Source organism: Vidua chalybeata, chromosome 16, assembly GCF_026979565.1.
Source record: "Vidua chalybeata isolate OUT-0048 chromosome 16, bVidCha1 merged haplotype, whole genome shotgun sequence".
Lineage (NCBI taxonomy): Eukaryota > Metazoa > Chordata > Aves > Passeriformes > Viduidae > Vidua > Vidua chalybeata.
Window position 1 is genome coordinate 14028633 of NC_071545.1, and position 20931 is coordinate 14049563.

Sequence of the window (20931 nt, forward strand, 5' to 3'; positions counted from 1 at the left end):
CAAAGTCTTTCTGTGCTGGGAAAATCAATCCCAAATGCAGCCTGGTTTCATAAGAACCAGGAGCATGGGAGTGGGAGCTGTGTCTTTCCAGTGCCTCCTTCCTCTCTTTCCCAAAGCTGTCCTTCCCCAGGGACACACCAGGTCTGGCTTTCATTAGCGAATGAGCCTGTTTTGGTGAATGGCTCTTGTCAATATTGATTAAATTCCATCTTCCCATGTGCAGACAAATCCTCTCACAGTCCCTTCAGTGCAACCATCCTAAAATAACTCAGTAACAAGGCATGGTTTAACCCTTCCCTTCTCCTCCATAAAAAAAAAAAACCCTAAGGTGAAATCACCCACTGACTGCTCCTTTGTTCATCTCCCACATGGAACAACCCAGTAACGAGACAAAAATCCACCAGCCAGTGGAAAGCAGCTGGTCTAAGTTCAAGCCAAAGAGCCTCAGCTTGTGTGAGCCAGGGCTTTAGCACAGGCCAAGCTGGGAAAGCTGCGCCTACATCATTAACAAAATCCCCAGCAAATGCTCCCCGTGGCATCCAACCAGCTCTCCAGGGCTGAAAATTGTGCCCAGGAGCATATTCTTCCTCAGCTCCTCCTTGCCAGGGTGCCTTTCACTGCAGACATCCCTCTGCCTGCATCCCACGCTGCCCTGGATTAACCGCCTCTTTTATTGCTGCCAATTACTGGCAGCAAAGCTGCCTCGGGGATGGAGGATGTGAGATGGGTTACACCTTCCCGGCCTTAATGACGTGAGGATTTGCAGGCTGGAGCAGCAACCTCGGCTCCCCACGGAGCAGGGGATCAGCACACAGACCCCCACAGCGCTTCCCTGCATGTCCTCTGCACCTCACTGCTGGGAGCTGCACAGGGTGTCGTGGGGACAGCTGGATCCCCGAGCTGTGGCATGGATCAGAGTGGGGGGGAGATGTGTGGATCAGGGGATGGGAAATGCACGGATCAGGGGATGGGAATGTGATGCCCATCCCTGGTGACCCAGAGCTTCCCGCGTGGGTGGGAGCGGAGGCAGCGCCGGGCTGCAGGCAGCAGACCACACTCGACTGCTGCTGAATGCTCTGAGGCTTCACACTGTGAGAAGAATGAGCAGATAATAGGATTTTCCATCTCTTCAAAGGGCACTCGAGCCAGGCCCCCGCGCTGCGCGGAGCCCTGGGAAGAGCCGCCGGGAAGATCCCACACCTCCTGGCCGGCGCCGCAGCCACAGGGATGCTCCCAGCTGCAGAGCAGCCGCCAGCGTGCAAATGGGGACTGGGCATGGGGATTCTGGGGGGGCAGAATGCTGGAAAGCACCACGGGGATTATCACAGTGATACCCAGCAAGGCGAGGCAGGAGGGGGTGAAATGCTGGTGGTGCCACATCCGGAGTCAGGGGAAGGTTCATCTGTCCCAACGTGGCGTGTTTTTCGTGGAATCATAGAATGCTTTGGGTTAGAAGGGACCCTAAATCTCATTTCATTCCACCCCCTGCCATGGGCAAGGACACCTTCCACTATCCCAGGTTGCTCCCGGCCTCATCCAGCCTGGCTTTGAACACTTCCAGGGATGTGGCATCCACAGCTTCTCTGGGCATCTGTGCCAGTGCCTCACCACCCTCACAGGGAAGAATTCCTTGTTAATATCCAATCTAAGCCTCGTCTCTTTCAGCTTAAAGCCAGGAACAGCTGCTGTGCTGCAGAAGCGAGCGGGAAAGCAGACACTGAGCTTTCCACTCGGTGCTTGCAGCAGCCAAGGGCATGGCACGCTCACACCTCTCTGGGCACACACTGGCACTGGCCCGGGGCACAGTAGCCACCCCCTGGCCAGCCCTCGGCCCCTGGTCCCTGCCCGCTGCACAGGGGCAGCCGAGGGACCATCTGGAGCCTCATTTGAAGAGCTCCCACGTCCCCGCGTCCCCGCTCCATTTCTCCTCGGATGGCTTATCAGCAGTGACTTTCCCGACAGCAATCGATAGAAAACATTTTATCACCTTCCCAGGCGGCAGGATCCGTGGAGTGGGTCTGATTTCTGTTTCTATGGTGACATCTTCCGGGCTTGTGAAAGATTTTGCCTTTCTTGGTTGTTGTTGGGTGGTGGAGACGGGGTGGGGGGGTGGGGTGGAGGGGGGCTGGTGCTATATTTTTTGTTGTTGTAGGTTTTGCTTTTTTTATTATTATTTTTTTTTTCAATACCATTTTCAGCACACCAAGGAAGCTGCCAGCCAGGCAAAGGCGATGCTCGCAGCGTACCCACAGCAATGCTGCTCGCTGGGAGGGGCCCCAGGGCAGCTTTCATCCCCAAAATGCCTCTGAAAGCTATTGAAGCTCGAACTGGGGCCGTCTTCCTCCTTCCCTTATCCCAGTCCCCCTTCCCACCCCTCCAGGCTTCTCCTGCCAGGCCTGGAAAAAGCCACTCGGCCACACAGCAGGGATGGCCTCAAGCACAAGTGACTGCTTGGGGCGTTTTGTAGTGCAGCTGATTTTGCTCCTCAGCTCTGCTCCCTCCTCCTTCCCCTTCCTTTTTATCTCCCTCCACCTGCTTTGGTGGAGGAGGAGGGGGTTTGTCACCCTGCTCTGCCAGCTGTGGTGGCCCTGGGACCTGATCAAAGGGACAAGGAGGGACATGGGGGATAATTTCTTATCTCTGGGACATCTCCTGCATGCAAATGGCCCGGTGCTTCTGCTGAGTTATCAGCAGCACCTGAGGATCTCAGTGACTGCCTAATTAATGTCTGCAGTTCCCTCTCCTTAGAGCTCCTGATACCACATTGCTCCTGCCACCCAGCCCTGCCAAAAGAGTCCATGTGCTTCTGCTGGGAGCTGGAGGGATGGATGGATGGATGGATGGATGGATGGATGGATGGATGGATGGATGGATGGATGGATGGATGGATGGATATACTGGAGAGGGACTTTGGACAAGGACATAGAGTGACAGGACAAGGGGGAATCACTTCCTACTGTTAGAGGGCAGGGTTGGATGGGATATTGGGAAGGAATTTTTCCCATGATAGTGGTGACAGGTTGCCAGAGAAGCTGTGGCTGCCCCAACCCTGGAAGTGTTCAAGGCCAGGTTGGACAGGGCTTGGAGCAAGCTGGGATAGGGGAAGGTGTCCCTTGTTCATGGCAGGGGGGTGGAACTGGATGGGTTTTAAGGTGCCTTGCAACCCAAACCATTCTAGGATTCAACGATTCCAAGAATGGATAGAGATAAGGAGGGAGGGAGGGAGGGAGGGAGGGAGGGAGGGAGGGAGGGAGGGAGTTGCCCTGTGCTGATGCATTTAGAAAAGCAGCCACCACCTCTTCAGCCCTTGTGGATTTGGAACCCAAAGGGGAACCCCTCTCCTCCACTCCTGAGTCCCCAACAGTGCTGAACACTTGTCCTTACTGCCAAGGGAACAGCTGCACATCCTGGTGTGACTCCAGCCGTGCCACCTGGGCTGGGGATGTGCTGCAAGAGCAAGGGCAAGGGCAGGGACTGGTACTGAGCAGCTGGGAGGGCCGAGGTGCTGCTGACAGCATCAGTCCAGGTTGCCAGAGGGGGGTTTGGAAGGCACTGCCAGCTTGGCAACGCTCTCCCCACACCTTTCCCGTAATGATCAAGCCACACCGCTCTATTTAATTAATGTTTCTCAGTGGCACAGCCTTCAGCTACTAAAATAAGTAAATAAAATATGACAGAGGTTTCTTCTGGTTTTTTTTGTTTGCTTTTTTTTTTTTTTTTTTAATAAGGGGAAACTCCAAAGCTTGTAAAGTTGGAACCGTGTCCTGGCATTAAGTGACAGCAGGGGATCACTCTTTGCATCAGGCACAGACCCAAAGTACTTAAAAGCAAGGGCAGGAATGGGTAATGCAGGTCTGCCATCCCCTTACCCAGCCAAGAGAAACGCAGTGTCCGTGACACAGATCAGCACCCCTTCATATTTCATCTCAACGCAATGCCCTTATCTTTGACCCAAAATAAAAATTATTCCTTGCTCAGCGATCTCAAAATACAAAATTATCTACGCGTGCACTAATGCCACATATCAATCAACTTCAAATGCAAATCCCCACAGCGTTTAGCCCTAATTTTACCATAAAAGGATGGGTCCACGCCAAGCACCTCGCTCAACATTATTCTAGGGAACAGCAGCTTCCATCAGCAAATCTTCTCCTGGTCATTGACAAATACTTGGATCCTCAGCTTTTCCTAATGGAAACAATCTGGCCAGTTCCTGAGAAAGGGTGAAGCACGGAAGGAGAGCAGCACATTCTCTTCTCTCCCCCTTTTCCAGCCTCTCTCTTTAAAAACCACTTCGGATCTGGAAGCCGGTGCAGAGATGGGCGCTGGGGGAAGGAGGGCAGAGCCAGGTGGGAGCAGCCAGACAAACCCCTCTGCTCTCTCTGCAAGGGCAATGGGAGGGCCAGCATCATCAGCCACGCTGGGGAGAGCCTGCACCCCAACCCTGCTGACAGCAATGCTGCTCCAAGGGAAGCCAGGATGTGCGGTGGGTAATTAGGGATTTGCAAGGCTGGGCACACTCTGCAAGCCTTTTTCTTCCTTTCTACAGCAGTGAGGGAGTGGTGGTGGGAAAAGGCACTGTGCAAGCGACAGGAAAACACCAGGGAACACTTGAAGGGATGTCAAAGTGCAGATCAAACCCAGCCTGTATTAAATGCCTTTCCAGGTTGCTGCAAGGCTGGTGGGGTGCGGGTAGAACAGGCAGACAGCAGAGCTGCTGCAGGGCCACAACAAATACCAGTAGGAGCTCTGGAAAGGCTGAAAGTCCCTGGGCATGTGCCATGCTCCAGCTACAAGGAGCAGAGAGCCCTCTCAAGGGGGTTGTTCCACTGGGGCTGTCCCACCACCCATATCAGTGACCCCTCCACCGGACACAGTGTTGAATGAATTCCTACCCTGAACCCACTCAGTCTGGGACCAGTCCCGGCAATGCTGGGAGTGTGGCACGCAACGGGTCCATCCAAATTTCCGCCCCACATCCTCGAGGAACAATGGCCTGTGTGTCCCTCGGAGGCCCCTCCTGCCACACGCGGCCGCAGCCGCCCTCCAAACACTCTCCCTCTTGTTCGCTCTGGCCGGGAAGCGGCGGAGCAGCAGGTATTTCCTGCCACCGGCTGCCATCCCCGCCTGGCCGGCCCCACGGGGGACGTGCTGCTCCATCTCTCATCCCTGGCATCCCCAAGGGACCTGCCACCCCTCTGGGACAAGCAGGCACCGCAGCGGTTGCTGTCCCTCGGCAGGCAGGTGGCCCTGCTCCAAAGGGACACCAGCAGCTCCACGCACACCCCCGCTGTGCACATCCTGCTGGAAAAGATTTCCCTTCTGCTGTTCCAAGTCCCAGCTAAAATGAGGCTCAAAAAACGTGCAAAACGCTGGTTTTGCCTCGTTTCCTTTGTGTGTTTCAGTGTGTTCTGCAAACAGGGCACTTCCTCAGAGCTCCGCTTTGGCTCTCACGTTCGGGAATAAGAGAGAGGCTTTTATTTTAATAGGAAAACAGGATTATAAATTAGCAGTCAAGCTGTGAGAGCACAGAGTCTTCCTCTTAAAATATCTGCACACGTCGCCTTGGCCAAAGCTGGGTGTCAGCAATGGGGACACAAGCACGGAGGTGTCCTGGGTGTCACCCCTCATGGTGCACAGCAGGTGCTGGTGGCCAGTGGCACATCCAAGACGCTCATGAATAACCAGCTGCCACCACCCAGCAGCGAGGGCTTACACCGGATACCTGATGGAGAGGAAAATCCCAGGCAAACATCAGGCAGCGCTGCTGGCTGCAGCCAATTTTCCTCACTTAATATGTTTCCTGCACTCATCCCCCTCCCTGACCTCGGCTCCTCCTTGGAGCACGTTCAGCCCCAGACGCACCGCTGAGCACAGCCCAGGCCAGCGGGACTGCTGCCATTTCGTCCCTCCCCTCTGCTCCCTGGTCAGGGCTCCTGTCACAGTGCTGCAGACCCCGGCTTCCCGCTGAAGGTGCCCAGGCTGCCCAGAGCAGGGTAAGTGGGCAGTGGCGAACACCTCGTGGGGTGATGGTGCTCTGTGCACCCATGGAACGCTTGGAGAGCAGGGGGTGGAAAGGCTACATCCATCCTTTGTGAAAGATGCATGTCCCAGACTCGGATCCAGATGAGGATCTGAATCCAGCTCTGAAGGCAAGTCCAGATGTGGATCCAAGTTCGGCTCCAAATGCAAATCCAGATGTGGATCAGAATCCAGTTCCAAATCCTGATCTAAATCCAGACACGGACCCAAGTGCAGACCCACACGTGGTGCAGTCCTGATCCAAATGTGGATTCAAGCCCAGAGACAGCTCCAGCTCCAAAGCCGGACCCAGGGTCTGGTGTGTGTCTGCAGGGACCTCATCCTGCCCAGTGCCAGCACCCATCAGATGCTGCCCAGTGGGATGCCCTGCACCCAGCACCGCTGACACCCTCCAGTGCCCTGTACCAGCACCTGGCAGGTGCTACCCGGGGGATGCCCTGCACCCAGCACCGGTGCCACTCTCTCGTGAATGTTTCCCGGTGCCTGCACCCATCAGGGTGCCCGGTACCCAACACCACTTCCACCCTCCCGTTCCTGGTCCCCGGTGCCCAGCTCAGGAGCTGCCGTACGGTTCCTGCTGCTGCCCGGTGCTCGGTGTGCCGTGCCCCGGGCTCCCAGCGTGCCATGCCCAGCACCTGCCCCCGTGCCCGGTGCCCGTTGTGCCGTGCCCGCATTCCCGCTGCGCCACGCCCAGAGCCCGCCCCGTCGCTCCCCGTGCCCGCTGCGCCGTGCCCCGCTGCCCGCCCCGCTGCCCCCGGCGGTGCGCAGCTCCCGGCGCCGCCGCCCCGCCGCCGTTCCCGGTGCCACCGGCGGCGCTGCCGGCAGGTGTCGCCGCGGTCGCGGGCAGGCGGCGGGCGCGCGTGCACTTCCGACGGCGCTCGGTCATGCCCCCGCCGTCCCTCCCCTCGCTCCCGGCGCCGCGCGGGGCTCCCGCCCGCTGACACCGCCGAGGCGGCTCGCACGGCGCGGGAGAGCGGCGCGGCCGCCCGGGCATGGCCGCCGGGGCCGCCCCCGCCCAGCGCCGCCGCTGAGAGGCAGCGGGGCTCGGCCCGCCAGGTAAGGAGGGCTCCGGACGCGGCTCCGGGGGAACCGGGCGGGCCGCCGAGCCCGGGGAGGGCCCGGGGAGGGCGGCGGGTGATAGGGGCCGGCGGGGGGAGCGAGGGGAGCGGAGGGGCCGGGCGAGCGGGGCGCTGCCGGAGGTGGGGGGGGCCCTGCCCGCCGCCCCGTTACCCCCCTGGGGCTTCGCGTCGCAGCTGCGGCTGCAGCCGCGGCTCCCGCCGGGCCCGCTGCTCTCCTGCTGCCGCTGGAGCGGCGATGGCACCGCGAAACCGCCGCCACATCCCCTTCTCTTCCTTTTCCCTTCCCTTCCCTTCCCTTCCCTTCCCTTCCCTTCCCTTCCCTTCCCTTCCCTTCCCTTCCCTTCCCTTCCCTTCCCTTCCCTTCCCTTCCCTTCCCTTCCCTTCCCTTCCGCCCGCGCTCCCACCGCACCGCACTCGTTTTTCCAACCCTAGCTCGTTCCGGCCCCCCCCCCAGAACTGCCCCCAAACCCGCCTCGATCCCCCCAAAACGCGAGCCTGTCCCTGGTTCGGTGACGTCACGGAGGGGCTCCCCGGCCCCCCCGGTCCCGCGGGTGCGGGTGGCCGCGGTGCTCCCGGCCGGTGGTGCCGAAATGCCGAGCGGGGACATGGTGCATCTCGGATAGATAGCCCAGAGCCCCTCCTGTGCCCTTTCGCTGCAGCTGTGAAATTCCATTTAAATTCCTCTCTGTGTGTGTGTGTGTGTGTGTGTGTGTGTGTCCGTGTCCCTTCCCACTCTCCCTGGAAATGTGCAGCTGGAGCAGCACCTTGAGCGTGGCGGTGGGATCCCAGTGGAGGTGCTGAGCTGCCCCAGGGGTCGGCATCCCGAGGGCTTTCCGGCCGGTGGAAGCGTCGTGGCTGATGTTGCAGACCTGCCGGAGGTTCTCGCTGACATCAGGGTGGGATGCTGTTGGGGTGCATGTTTGTTCCCCACTGCCTTTGATGGAGAGTGGTGCTGTCCCTTAGATGTGAGCAGATTTTGGCTTGCTGAAAGCTCTTGTGGCCACTGGCCCTGCCCGCTTTCCCCTTGGCTGCCAGTGGTGCCCGTGTTGGCTGCCCTCAGGTGACCTCCCAAAGTGATGGTGTGGAGGAACAAACCCAACAGTTGGGGTTTTGCGTGGGAGAGTGCTCCTAGGGCCCTGTGCCAGCCGAGGGAGAGCATTGCTGGTGGTGCCAGCACCTTCCAAGAGCTCTCCCAGCTCAGCTCCAGCTGCCCCAGCTCCTGGGCATCGCCAGAGCCTCCTTGATGGTGCAGAAATGGTTCCCTGCTGTGTGCCAGGACTCTGTGGAGTGCTCCTGCCCCACAGCTGCCCTTCCCAGGGTGGCAGTGTGTGTGCCCCAGGTGGGTGAGCAGCGCCGTGGTGGCTGTGCAGATGTGGGTGCTGTCACCTGTGTGCTGGTGACAGAGGGTGGGGGGACCCGCGGCGGGCGAGGCACAGGCTGGCTGTGTGTGGTGCCTGCTGGTGCTGAGACTGCTTCTCCCGGTGACTGTCACTGCCTGATGAAAATGGACCTCGAGCTGCTGGGAGATGGAGTGGAGAAAGATGGGAAAAAGCCAAGTGAGATGGAGAACAGGACATGTTCCCCCTGAGTGCTCTTCCCTCCCTGTTCCCCATGGGATTGAGGTGTGCCTCGAGGCGTGGCGAGAGTGATGATGGTGAGGGGTTCAGTGTGGCTCTGTGCACAGCACAGGGACACCCACACCCTGAGCAGCAGCTCTGCAGCCCAGGCCAGGAGCTGTGTGAAGTTCAAGGCAGGAAGTGAGAAATAAAAAAAAAAAAAAAAAAAAAAAAAAAGAAAGAAAAAAATACCTCGACTGGTAGAAACCACCAGGGAGATTTAGGGAAGCAGCAGTGCTGTGCTGTGGAGCCCAGAAGAAGTGTGTATCCTCATCTGATGAGGAGCTGCCTGTGCCAGGGACCGCAGACCCACCTCTCCTCTCCCGGCTCTGTCTCCGCTGCAAGCCCCAGGGAACAATTGCATACAGAGTGCTTCGTTTCAGAGCCGCCACAGTCATTTCAGAGACCTTTTAGGCAGGAAAAGTGCTCTGTAGCGTGTAATTTGAAGGCTCTGCTCTGAACCTTCACTGTCGCTCTGCTAAATGATCCTCTGCTCTTCCAAACCTTTGCTGCCTGGAAACCAGCAGCGGTGACCTGGTTCCTGGCCCCGCTGGGTCCCTGGTCTCCCTTCAGCTCTGTGCTGAGGTGAGGGGAGTTGCAGGTTGCAAGGAGCAGCCTGGGGTGGTTCTCTGCCTTGCATGGGGCCTCTCAGATGTCAGAGTCCTGGGAGATTTCAGCCAGTCTTAATCATCTCTCGCCTCTGCCTGAGTTGCAGAGGTTGTCAGAGCACACTAAGGATTTTCCAGCCTGGAGGGTCGAGTCCTGTGAGGGCTCTGCAGGAAAATCTAGGGACTCCAACTGATTTTCCCCCGAAACGGGGGAGGTGCAGAATTTTCTGTAGCATCCCTCAGGCAGCTCACGATGGGGAGGGACCGTTTGTTCTGCCATCAGAGGAAATGGCACAACTTTGGTTTAACTGATGGAGCTGTGCCACAGCCTCACTGGGGGCACCAGAGGTGAGCCTGGAGGTGCTGCACCATCAGTTAGCCAGGGAGTGTGATAGCACCTGGGTTTCCTTGTCTCTCCTTTCCTGCCCGTCCTTGTTAGCTGCCCTACAACTTTTGTCTGCTGCAGGCACACCTGCAGGAGCAGAGCGAGCTGTGCGTTTCCTCTCGCCGTGGGCGCTGCCTGCCCTGCCAGATGCAGGCAGGGCCCCGAGTTCCTGGCAGCCAGGGTGTGCAGGCAGCCTGGCAGGGGGGTGCAGGAAAAGGGTACAGGATGGGGAGAAGGAGAAACAGTTGGATACGAAGGGATTGGCTGTCACCTCTTGGCCTGGTTTGGTCCTGGGCCGGGGTGGCACAGTGCAGGCAACCTGTGTGTTTTCTCTTGCCTCGCACGGCTTTGCTCTGCTTTGGATCTGCTCTGTTTTGGATTTGCTCTGTTTTGGATTTGCTCCTGGTTCCTGCCGAGCCGGGAGAGTCCCAGTGATGGTGGATTTAAGCACGTCACCAAATCAGACACACAGCCAAGGCAGGAGGCACAGGCTTGAGTCTGTCCTAGCAGGCTGCATCAGGTGTGCACCTCGGTCTAACCTGCCCTTAAATCCTGATGGTGCTGGGGACCCCGCCCTGTCCCCAGGCAATTGCTGCCACCCACTGATGACAAAACTTCCACTTGACTTCCTCTCCTAGCATCCTATCCCCCCAGAAGGTCATGGCAGCAGGGCACAAGGCAGAGGAAAGGCAGTTTCCCTTTCCCTTTTTCACCTCTCAGAGGGATCCTCCACAGCTACAGCCCTTTTGAAGAGCAGGCAGGATGCATCCCAGCTGGGGTGGAGCAGGCAGGCCCGTGTATTGTCCTGCCACCATCCTGTCCCATTGCCTGCCTGAAAACACGCTCAAAATCCACCTGCTCGGAATTGCGTGGGTTTGGGGTTTCCCCCAGGAGGACCAGTCCAGCTGCTTGAGGCCGGCAGCAGCGAGGCTTTCACCTGGTGTGGAGGAGGAGGAGGAGGAGGAGGAGGAGGAGGAGGAGGAGGGGGAAGAGGAGGAGGGAGGCAGGTGCAGGTGCTGGGGTTCCAGCATCACATCCAAGCACAAGCTCCGAGCAGCGCTCACCACCTGCGCCCACCAGCACCCAGCTGGCAAAAACTACACGTCCCAGCAAGCAGAGGGCCACCAGCAGCCCTGCGAGGTGGAGAGTGGCTTCCTGGGGCTGGCAGTCACCCCCGATTCCCCTGTGGGAGGTTGGGATCGCTGCGGGAATGCCGCTTCACCGCGGGAAGGTGGCAGCTTGATTTTTGCTTTGGTTGCACGGCCTAGTTTCGAGAGCTGGAATATGCTCAAAGCTGGGCTTTCTGAGTTGCTTTTTTTGGTTTTGTTTTGTTTTAAATGACAGCATTTCCCCTTTAAATTTACATCTCTAGCTGGGGAACACAGAGCCTGGTGAGAGAGGGAGTGTGAGACTTTTATAAAAAGAACGAGTCGGGTTTTATTATCCCTTTGAGACGAGCAGGGAAAATCTATACTGAAGGCATGAAATAGCAATAAAAATGGACTTTTTGCCAAAGCAAAATTAATTGAGTGAATCTCAGTCCTCAAGCCTGAGCTCTGAGAGGCTTATGAGTTGGATATGAACCACGCTGCCCCCTTCCAGGCTCTCATCCCCCAAGGAGGAGAGGCAAATCCTCCCTCTGGTCCTCGGTGTGCGATGTGATCAGCGCCTGGGAGCAAAGGACTCCTGCTTGGGATACAGTGAGGGTGAGGATGCCTCCAGTCCCTGACTGTCCCTGGAGCAAGGACCTTCTCCATGTCCTTTGGCTTGGGGATGCTGGCGGTCATTCAGAGGTCATCGCTCCAGCGTTCCCATCACTCAGTCACGGCATCCCATCTGGACTGTGGATTTGGGGGAGTTCAACAAGAAAGAAGAGGAAGACAGGACACAGGCTCCTTGAACCCACTGCAGAAGACTGGAGAGGATCCTGCTGTCTTACCCAGGCCTGGGCTTGCTCTTATTGACCATTTTCTTCCCTCATCTCTGCATCCTGCTCTTGCTGCACTCTGAGGTCTGGGTCTCCAAGGTGCTTTCTGGGCAAATCCTTCGCAGGAAAGGAAACCCCCCTCCTGGGTTTTGTTCTTCTGTGGTAGCACCAGCTCTGTTTTCCCCATTTTTGGGGGGAGGGTGGCAGGAGGAGCCGCTGGACAGAGCAGCAGGAGAAAGGCAGATTCTTTTCACCAGATGGTGCAAAGAGGATGAAGCTGTGTAAACCTCCTGAGTCCACTGGAGAGATGGAGATTAAATAGTGAGAGGGCCGAGAGGCAGCTCCAGGCGGGAGAAGGAAGGAGAAAAAAGGAAAATGGGGGTGGAAATGGGATTGGAGAGTGGAGCTGGGGAGAGGAGTTTTGGTTTGAACCAGCATCCCTCTCCCACTTGATGTCTCCCCTCCAATTCAGAGGACCTAGATTCAGTGCCATAAAAATATAGCCCTTTTCAATCCCTTATCTTGCAGGAGCAGAAACAATTGGCCTGCAAAGAAGGAGAAAACAATCTGTTTGACTGACAAACAAAACCACATTTCTGCACAAAAGGAGGAGGAGGAAGAGGCAGCTGTCTGGCTGCTGCTTCGGCTTTTTTCCTTTCCCCTCCCTCTCCTGTCCCCTCGCTGACGGTGTCAGAGCAGAGCCTCTACCCTTGCCAGCAAAACACCCGCTGTTCTGACTGGCTGGGTTCAATGTCAGGCTCCTGCAGCAAATGTCATTGTCCTCCCTGCTGTCCCCAGCCACGGTGGAGATGCACCAGCCCTGCTGTGATGCCCTCGTGGGGATGGTGCAGGCAGAGGTGGCACCTCGAGATCACCAGGGCAGAGCCCAGCTGTTGGGAGAGGAGCTTGCTGGGTGCCAGAGACAGAAAGTGATGCTCAAGAGAGGGACCAGGGCCAGCAGCTCAGGGCAGCTGAGCTGGGGACAGAGGGGAGATCTCCTGTCAGGGGACCTTGGGAACTTCAGCCAGGTTGTGGGTGATGCTGATACTGCAGCATCCATGCACCCAAATGCTGCAATTGGAGGTGCTGCTGGAGCCTTGTCCCTCTTGTCCCAGAGCCAGCCCTGTGCCTCAGTTTCTCTCTCTGCGAGGTTAGCAAGGTAACACGCAGATGCTGTAGGAGGGCTGGGGCATAGATGTGCCCTGTGCACCTAAAGTCATTATCCCAACAAATTGTTATCCCTAAAAATTCATTACAGCAACCACTGTACCAGCCAAATGGGTGCTGGGGGGAATCCATCAGACAGGCAGGAGCAGAGCCCATGGGAATCTCCATTCTCCATCTCTCCGGAACAAACTCCTCACTTGGAGGATTTTTCAAAAAAAAAAAACCTGATTTTCCCCATGTGATTCCCTTACCAGGAGCAGCAGCAGTTTCCTGCCTGGAACAGTTTTCCGAGGGGACTCTGCTCTGTGGGGACATGTGAAGCAAACACCCACGCTCTGAAAACAGCCAAATGCAATAAATACCCAGTGCCTGAACCTGGAAAAGCAGAGGCTGGAACAGGGCAATCTCTGCAGGGGCTGGTAGTGCTGCCACAGAGGGAATCAACAGTAAATAAAGGGGCACAAGAAACAAACACTGAAGCCCCCAGGACACTCTTTTGATGCAGTTGCTGGTGACCTACTAGAATCCACTGGAAAGATGATCCTTCACTGGTGGGTGGTTCACTTTCTTATTTTTCTATTTTTTTGAGGAGCTGTTTCACTCTGCAGACAAGTAGCAAAATAACATGTAAGAATTCAGAGATTCCAGGTGAGTTAATAACAAATAATGAGTCTCTCAGTTCCTGAGTGGTTCTCTGGTTGCTGCAGTCCAGGCATATAACAACCAGGCTTTCCTGAGCATCCTCAGCCAGGCTTGTTGAAATACTGCTACAGATTGATAGAAACATCCTGAATTCAAGGGAATTTAAGAGATCCAGCCTCTACATTCTTAGATTGCCGGAACAGAAGCTTCGGGGAATATTTGACCTGAAACATCAGAAGAATTTGATTTATTTTTTAATTCCTGCACCTAAAATGCAGAATTTTCTGCATTTTTCTTTCACCTTTCATTTCAAAGGAAAAGAGGAAGTATCCCTGCACACGTCAAACTGCAGGAAAGAGAAAGATGACTGGACTACTTTTTACAACTTTGGCTCTTGACTTTCCTCCTCAGGAGGGGAAGATGCACTGTCAGCCTGTCTTGTGATCAGGCTGTATCCTTTTGTTACCCTGATAAATGTCAGCTGACCAGGCTGGGATGTGAAAAAGCTCCATCTCTACCAGACTTTTGCTGCTGTTCCTCACTCAGCACTGGGGCAGGGAAGGGCCCAGCATCTCCCCACCTGAGTGGTGCTTGCAGACTTTTCCTGACCCCACAAGGTCCCCATCTCCTCCATGCCCTGCTGTGGTTCCCCAGGGTCCTCCAAACCTTCCTTTCTCCTTTGCCTGCTCCTGCCCTCCAAATTCTCCCTGCCTTCTCCCTTCAGATCCTTCCTCCCAGCTGGACTCCTCAGGCAGTAGTGAGATTTTGGCCTCCATGCTCATTGCTGGTGGGTGAAATGCAAACCTTGTGCTGTGATAAAGGAAATATAACAAAGAGGCAGATTTTGGCTCCTGGGCAAGAAAGACCATTCAGTTTTCAGCAGATTCCTGCTTCTGGTGTCCTGCATGCTCTGATCATGGCCATGGGAGCAGCTCTCAGTGTGAGGCCAGGGTTTGGCTCAGCCCAGCACTTGAAGGGAGGTGGCAGAAGCAGAGTGGGTTCTGCTGGAGCCCCATCTCTCAGCTTCACACCCTGGGGACACCCAGGGATCCTCACAGTCCCTGGCTGATGGGACGATATTTCCCATGGCAGAGCCAGCATTTGGTGATGCAGCATCCACCTATGTTTGATCCAGACCTACCTAGAACCTCTCCTTTCCCAGGGCATCTCCCACCCCTTCCACCAGCCACAATCACACAGAAGCTCGTCCTTGGTGTTCCTCTGTGCTTGTGCCTCTTGGGATTTGGCCAGCGTGTGTCAGGGCTCCTCTTCCTCTGCAGCTGCTCTCCGCTCGGCTGCGTCACCCGGAGCATCCCTTCCTCCTGCCCGGGGCTGCTTGGAACATCCTGTTTCCCGAGTTATTTCACCCTGATTTTACCAGGTCACAGGCATGTTGGCTGTGGTGGCACAGCCTCTTTGATTAGGTGTATCTCCAAGCATGACTTCCATCTGTCCATCAGTCTCTATCGCTAATTCCTGCAGCATTTACAGCCAGGCAGGGCCCTTGGTCATTTGGAATAGTCACTGGTGGTGGCAGGACTGTGCTAAATGATCTATTCCACACGTTTCACCTCTCCTCTGTTCGCAAATTGTTGGTGATTTTTTTTGTAGTTGCATTAAGTATTCCAAGTGACTGCGATTTCCCCCATCGTATTCATTATTCAAAATTGTTCTCCAGATAATTTCTGCAAATAATTCGCGGTCTTTGCTCTTTTGTGAATACTGGGTCTCAAGAATGAGAGTCATTTTAATTGGGATCTCACATCACATGGTGGGTTTTGGCTTCCCGATTGGGCAGGCTTAATTTTTAGACTTGAGGTTTGGGGAGGGAAACTGTTGCAATTAAGAATTTGAAATACACTTTCTTCCAATATCTTTTGTTGATGCTTAAAATTAACAGAAATTAACAATCTGTCTCACTTCTTTTTTTTTCCTTCTCCTTCCCGGCTAAAAATCCCTGCCGGTAACTTGTTGGCAAGAAACACTTGGAGAATATAAACAAAAAGGTGGCACCAAAACAGCTAAATTTAACATATCTAAAAACTGGAGTGATGATTCACAGTGGTTTGTTGTATATTATTCACCTCGCTCTGGTAAAAATAATGATCAAAATAATTTAGAAACTTAAAAAGTCACATAGCAAGGGGACATTTATAGCACTTGGTTTCATAAAATCTTCCATCAGCTGCTCTCTTGTGTGCATGAGAAACATCCTCTGGGCTGGCTGGTGTGTTGTACCCTGGCCCTCAGTGCTCCAGCCCCGTGCTGAGGCTGCTCCCAGCTCGGTGGAGGTGGAGAAAAGGAAGGTTCAACCATCCTGGCACCTCACACTGCCTTGATCTGCACCCTCAGCAGGCAAGACTCCAGTTGCCTCGCACAGAGCTCAACTCCAGGCAGAGGGTGACTGTAAGTGATTTGCCCAAGGTCACACTCCAGCTCCGTGGTTCAGCTGGAAATAGCTCCAAGGTCTCCTGATCCCCCCAGCAGCCCCCTCGCTGCCAGGCGAGACGGAAAGGTGCGGAGTTCACGTGTCTTCTCTAACCGACAGCCTGGCTCCTGCCACCTCACCTAAAACCTCAAACCTCCTTGGCTCTGTTTTCTGCCCTCCCTGCCATCGGGCTGAGTCAATACAGCCCCTCCTGAACAGCCTGGGCTCCCGTGGCATATTTATGCCTCTGGAGTGGAGCGTTGTGCCGGCGTTCCCATTTGTGCAGCACCCGCACAGCCCGGCTGCTCGCTTCCACCAGCTGCTGCTGCCGATTTCCCTTAAAAATAAAACCCCTCTAAAGGTACAGCAGGGACACCTTAAATGCAGAGCCGTGGCGTGCAGTTAATCATATCCTCTTAACGGGTTTATTCGCTCATTAAATATTTAAGACTCGTTTCTCTTTATCAATAGTGTGGAGGCGTGCAGGCCCCGGTGCAAAGATTTATGCACACAATAGGATCGGTGCATTTAGATTTGTTTGAAGGGATCTGAGAGCCATTTAAAACCCGACCGAGGGGGACGGTTGCTGCTGCTGCTGTTTTCCTCCAGCGAGGTTTCTGCCTTTTCTGCCTCCTGACTGTGGTTGGAAGGTGGCAGGAGGTGAGGTTGGGAGGCACAGATTGATGGCTGCCTCTGGTACCCCCATAGTTCCTTTTAAATAGCTGTGCCCCCTTTTTGAGGGATGCTGAGGCCTTGGAGGGGACATGTTTGGCTTGACTGTCTTGTAGTGATGAGGATGGTCCGTGGAAAATGCAGTGTGTGGAGGCAGCACCCAGTGTTGGGAGCACATCTGTGGAAGTGGTGTTTTGATCCCTGCTTCCCACTGCTGTCTGTGGGAAGAGCTTTGCCATTGTTGCTCAGATGTGAATTCCAGCTCGTCTGGTGCCATTCGGGAGCCGTCATGCAGGTGCAACATCTGTTGTTCTTCTGTTACTACCTGGGCTGTGCTCTTCACACAGGTGTAAGAGCAGTGGTGGCCGTTTTGGTTCATAGGATGGGGAGGGACAAAACCCACGCCATCATCCTGCCTCATCCTCCCCATCATCTGCCCCTCTGCCCACCACAGCTCGCCAGCCCAGACCTCCATCCGGAGCATCTTCATCCTGTACCCAGCATTTCCCACCTTCCTCATGCCTGGTCCCTACGTGGGGCTTTGTGGCTTCCAGCTGCTGCCAGATGTGTCACTCATCCTGGGTGCAGGGAAGCAGCTCCTCCCAGTGATGTTCACAGTGTACACCTGTTCCCTGAGCTCCAAGGGCTCTGGGCTGTGCTGTGGGGTGTGGGACATGGACAGAGGCCTGAGTGTCCAGTGCAGTTGCACAACGTGACCTATTCTGTCCTTTCATGGAGAGCATTGCTAGAGCTTGCAGGGACAGCAGGTCCCGGCATGCAGGACTCAATCTCCATCTCAGCAGCCTCTGCTTAGATCAGGAGACAACATCTCATGCCAAGACCTGTCCTCCCCAGGCTGCAGCTCGGAGTCAGAGATGGCAGCAGCTGATGCCCATTTTTTTTTCACCCCCTGTGGCATCCTGGCAGGTTCTTCCCGCAGCTTTGCATGCAGCCAGACATGCCTGTTCCAAAACCTCCTCTCCAGGAGGTGCTGGGGGTGGATAGGAAGGGTGAGTAGCTGCAGTGGCAATGGGCAGAGCTGGCAGCTGCCTCCTGAGGGTGTGAGAAATACCCCGGCTGGATTATTGACAGACAGCCCAGAGCATGGGAAGTGCGTGCGTGCGTCAGATATTTACCCAAACCTCTCCTGCTTTGCAACGTGCCCACGAAAAAAAGGATCTGACAGCAATAAAACTGTCGGGCGGCTGCTGCTGCTTTTTTTTTAAAGTTCTATGATAGCTTCTCCCCCCGCCTTTTTTTAATAGCTAATGCATCTGTCACTACTTTCCTAATGAGCTTTCCGAAAAGGGCCTTGGGGACCTCTACCTATCCATGTGGGCTTGGATCAGAGCGTACTCAGGGGAGGCAGAGAGAATTCAGCTCCCTGTTTCACCCTCCTCCCCTCCCCAAACTCCTCTCTGAGGGCAGGTTGTCCAGAGGGAGGGGAAGGCAGCAATATCTCAGCACTCGGCGAGCTGGCGTGCACCCCCTGCAATCACAGCCAATAATGACAAAAAGACGGGGCTGCTGCCAGAGATAGAGAGCTGAGCTCCAAGCGTTACAGCAATGTCACAGCCTTGGGACTGCTGCTGGCTGCTACTGGAAAGAAATTTCCTCACAACAGGCAGAGTTATAGGAAGGAGCCATTGATTGCATTAAAAAACACCCTCCCCACCTCTTTTTATTTGGCATGGATTTTCAAGGCTTTTTTTTTTTTTTTTTCCTTTCCTCTCCCCCCCCCTTTTTTCTCTCCATTTGCCATTGAAGTTGCGTTCAATAAAACCCATCGCCCGAGAGCGTCTGTTCGCATGTTCTCAGCAGTACAATGGGCAGAGGACTGCAGTGTGCAGAGCCCCAGCCAGCCTCTGCAGACAATGAGGGGCTGGCAGCGGGGCAGGGGGGGCTTCTAGTTTATTTTATTTCATTTTTCCCCCACCTGCCAGCCCCCAGTACTAATTGTAATCACAAAAGGCAAATGGGAAGGGACTGGGGGAGCAAGGCTGTGGTTCACTGGGGTCATGGTCTCCATCAGTCATTCTCCCAGCCTGTTGCTGGGTAAAAGCTCGGCTCCTTGGTTTATCAAAATGACTGTGCAGTAAAAGCCTCTTTGCCCAAACCTCCACCCCCCCTCGAAAAAAAGCTGTTTACTGACTCAAAAAGCCTGAATTTCCCATTACCATCCATGGGAGACTTCCCATTGACTTCTTTAGGCACAGAAGGGAAAACAGAGGGTTTGGTGACTCAGGCACAAACCTGGGATCTCTTCCTCTTGCTGACGCTGTTGGCAAATCTTTTAGGATTTAGCCAGATTCATCCAGGGACCAAACACCACCATCCCTGTGCCACTGATTGGGCACGAGAGGATGCACCACTTGGCAGGAGTGAATTCCTAATTGTGCCATGCCTGAATTCCCCTCAGCTGTGAGATGTAACGGTGCTCACCCTGTGTTGCACAATGGTGGAGAAGCTAATAGCTATTAATGCCAGAGAGATGCTTCCAGATCTCTAGATAAAAGGTGCTCAAGGAGGGAAAATTATTATCATCATGGGCCAAAGAGCTACGGGGGATTTGAAATCTGTTTGTGTTCGTAGGATGTAACCACTAAGGAGGGAGAGACTGGGACAATGGAGCATGCACAGCACTAATGGAATGAGCGTAGGAAAGAGGATATCTCTGGAGACCCTTAGAAACCATTTCCCAGTGGTAAGATCTACTTGGGTTGTTTGTTCTTTTTCCCAGATGAGAGCTGCAGTCGTGGACGCTTTTATCACTTACGAGCTGGACTAGATGGAGGCCAGAGAGCGCATTGTAGGGACGAGCCCGTGTGGCTCTCCAGTGGGTAGGTACTGATTTATCCGGTCTCAGCTTCCACTTCTGGCTTTCAGAGCTGTGCTTTATAATAGGGGAACCTGGAATGGATGTTTCAGGCCTGTTTTTCAAGCTTACGAGATGCAGGTTTGGCCTCTGGCAGAGATGCAAGGGCGTGATGTGGGCATCCTGAGGCTGCAGCAGGAGGGTTATTCATGCCTTGGGATACAGTTTGGGCTGAGGTGTGGGTTTGGAGCGGCTCCATGGTAGCATGTGGTGGTTCCTTGAAGACATTTCACTTGGAGATTCACTTTTTCCAGCTGATTCACGTCCTCGTGCGAGCCCATTTCTCGCCATGGTGACAGTGAAGCTGGCTGAGGCTCTGTGTGATAGCGTGCCTGGTCCGGGCTAGAGGCTCCTAACAGGCTCTGAGCCCAGAGGGGCCAGGGACTGTACAAACACAGGTTGTTCCCTTGAGATTAAACCCCAGCTAGACAAGCCATTTGCAGTCTGTGATCTGGCAGTGCTGAGTACACTGCTGTGCAAAACATTGGGCGAGCAGGTGAGGCACAGGCAGCATCCATCCCACCTCCCCTGGAGTGTGCATCCTGCTTGCCCACGGGTCCTCACTTCCATCCTGCTCCAAAAACACCATGTCACCTTCACTCTGCTCCCTGAGACAGCCCCATTTTGTGCTCGGGGGAGGTGTAGCCTTTCTCACTGGAGACCTGCAGCACACCATGCTCTTTTTTAACTCTGTCTTTTTTTTTTTTTTTTTTTTTCTTCTCTCCTGGACACTTTACTTAGCTTCTTTCTTCCCTCTCATTTTCTCTACCATCAAATGAAAGCCATTCAGACCAAAACGGTTCAGTCTGCTCTTTGTGTCTGGAAAACAGAACACCAAAGACAGCTGGACCTACCCGAGATGGCCACGGCCGTGGCAACAGTGGCTCTTTGTTAGAGCTGTTGTCTCTGCCCCTATCTCCAGTGTCTGGGGCCCTGTCTCTTTAAAGCTTTAGTGTGCTATGTCAAAGCCAACAGAGAGTTCAGCTTATTAATGGATTCCCTAGGTTAATATCCCAACAGTTTGGTGTGGTGTTTTTTTTTTTTTTTTTTCTCCTTTCCACCAGCATAATTTAGAAAGAGGGGGAGGGGGAGAGAAAGATAACCCAGACCCATTTCTGGGGAGGAGGGCACGGCATGGCTCATTGCTTTGGAGAAATGGAGCTGGAATGGTTGGTCGGGGCCACGAGAAGGTGGTGGCCCAGCCCTTTGCCTTCCTGTCTGTATGTACATCTCTCTCTATCTCCTTCTCCTGCGGGGTTCCCTGCATCAAAGCTTCTTCCAGTTCTTATGCTAATGAGGTGCATTAATGCTTAATGACTGTGAACAGGCTTGTTTAATTGCACCTATCTGAGCAGGAGGCACGTTGCTGTATAAGAGGGAACGACCATGTAAGCAGCTGCATGCCCTCCTGGACAGTCTTAATTACATGTAAAACTGATGTGATCTAAACCACCAGGCTGGTGATTAGTTTAGTGAGGCAGGTGGTACTT

General features: G+C 54.7%; 1 protein-coding gene across 3 annotated transcripts in view; it reads left to right on the forward strand.

The window, feature by feature from the left end:
• Positions 1–7019: 7019 nt before the first annotated feature.
• The window catches only part of RAI1 (retinoic acid induced 1), a 74586-nt gene continuing 60674 nt past the window's right edge, over positions 7020–20931 (forward strand). The window contains exons 1-2 of one of the 3 annotated variants that reach the window (XM_053957236.1): positions 7063–7098; positions 19159–19270. The gene's annotated coding sequence lies outside the window, so the exon portion shown is untranslated. Of the gene's footprint in view, positions 7099–19158; positions 19271–19368; positions 19407–20931 lie in introns of those variants that run through there. The other 2 variants (XM_053957238.1, XM_053957239.1) reach the window with 2 other exon arrangements.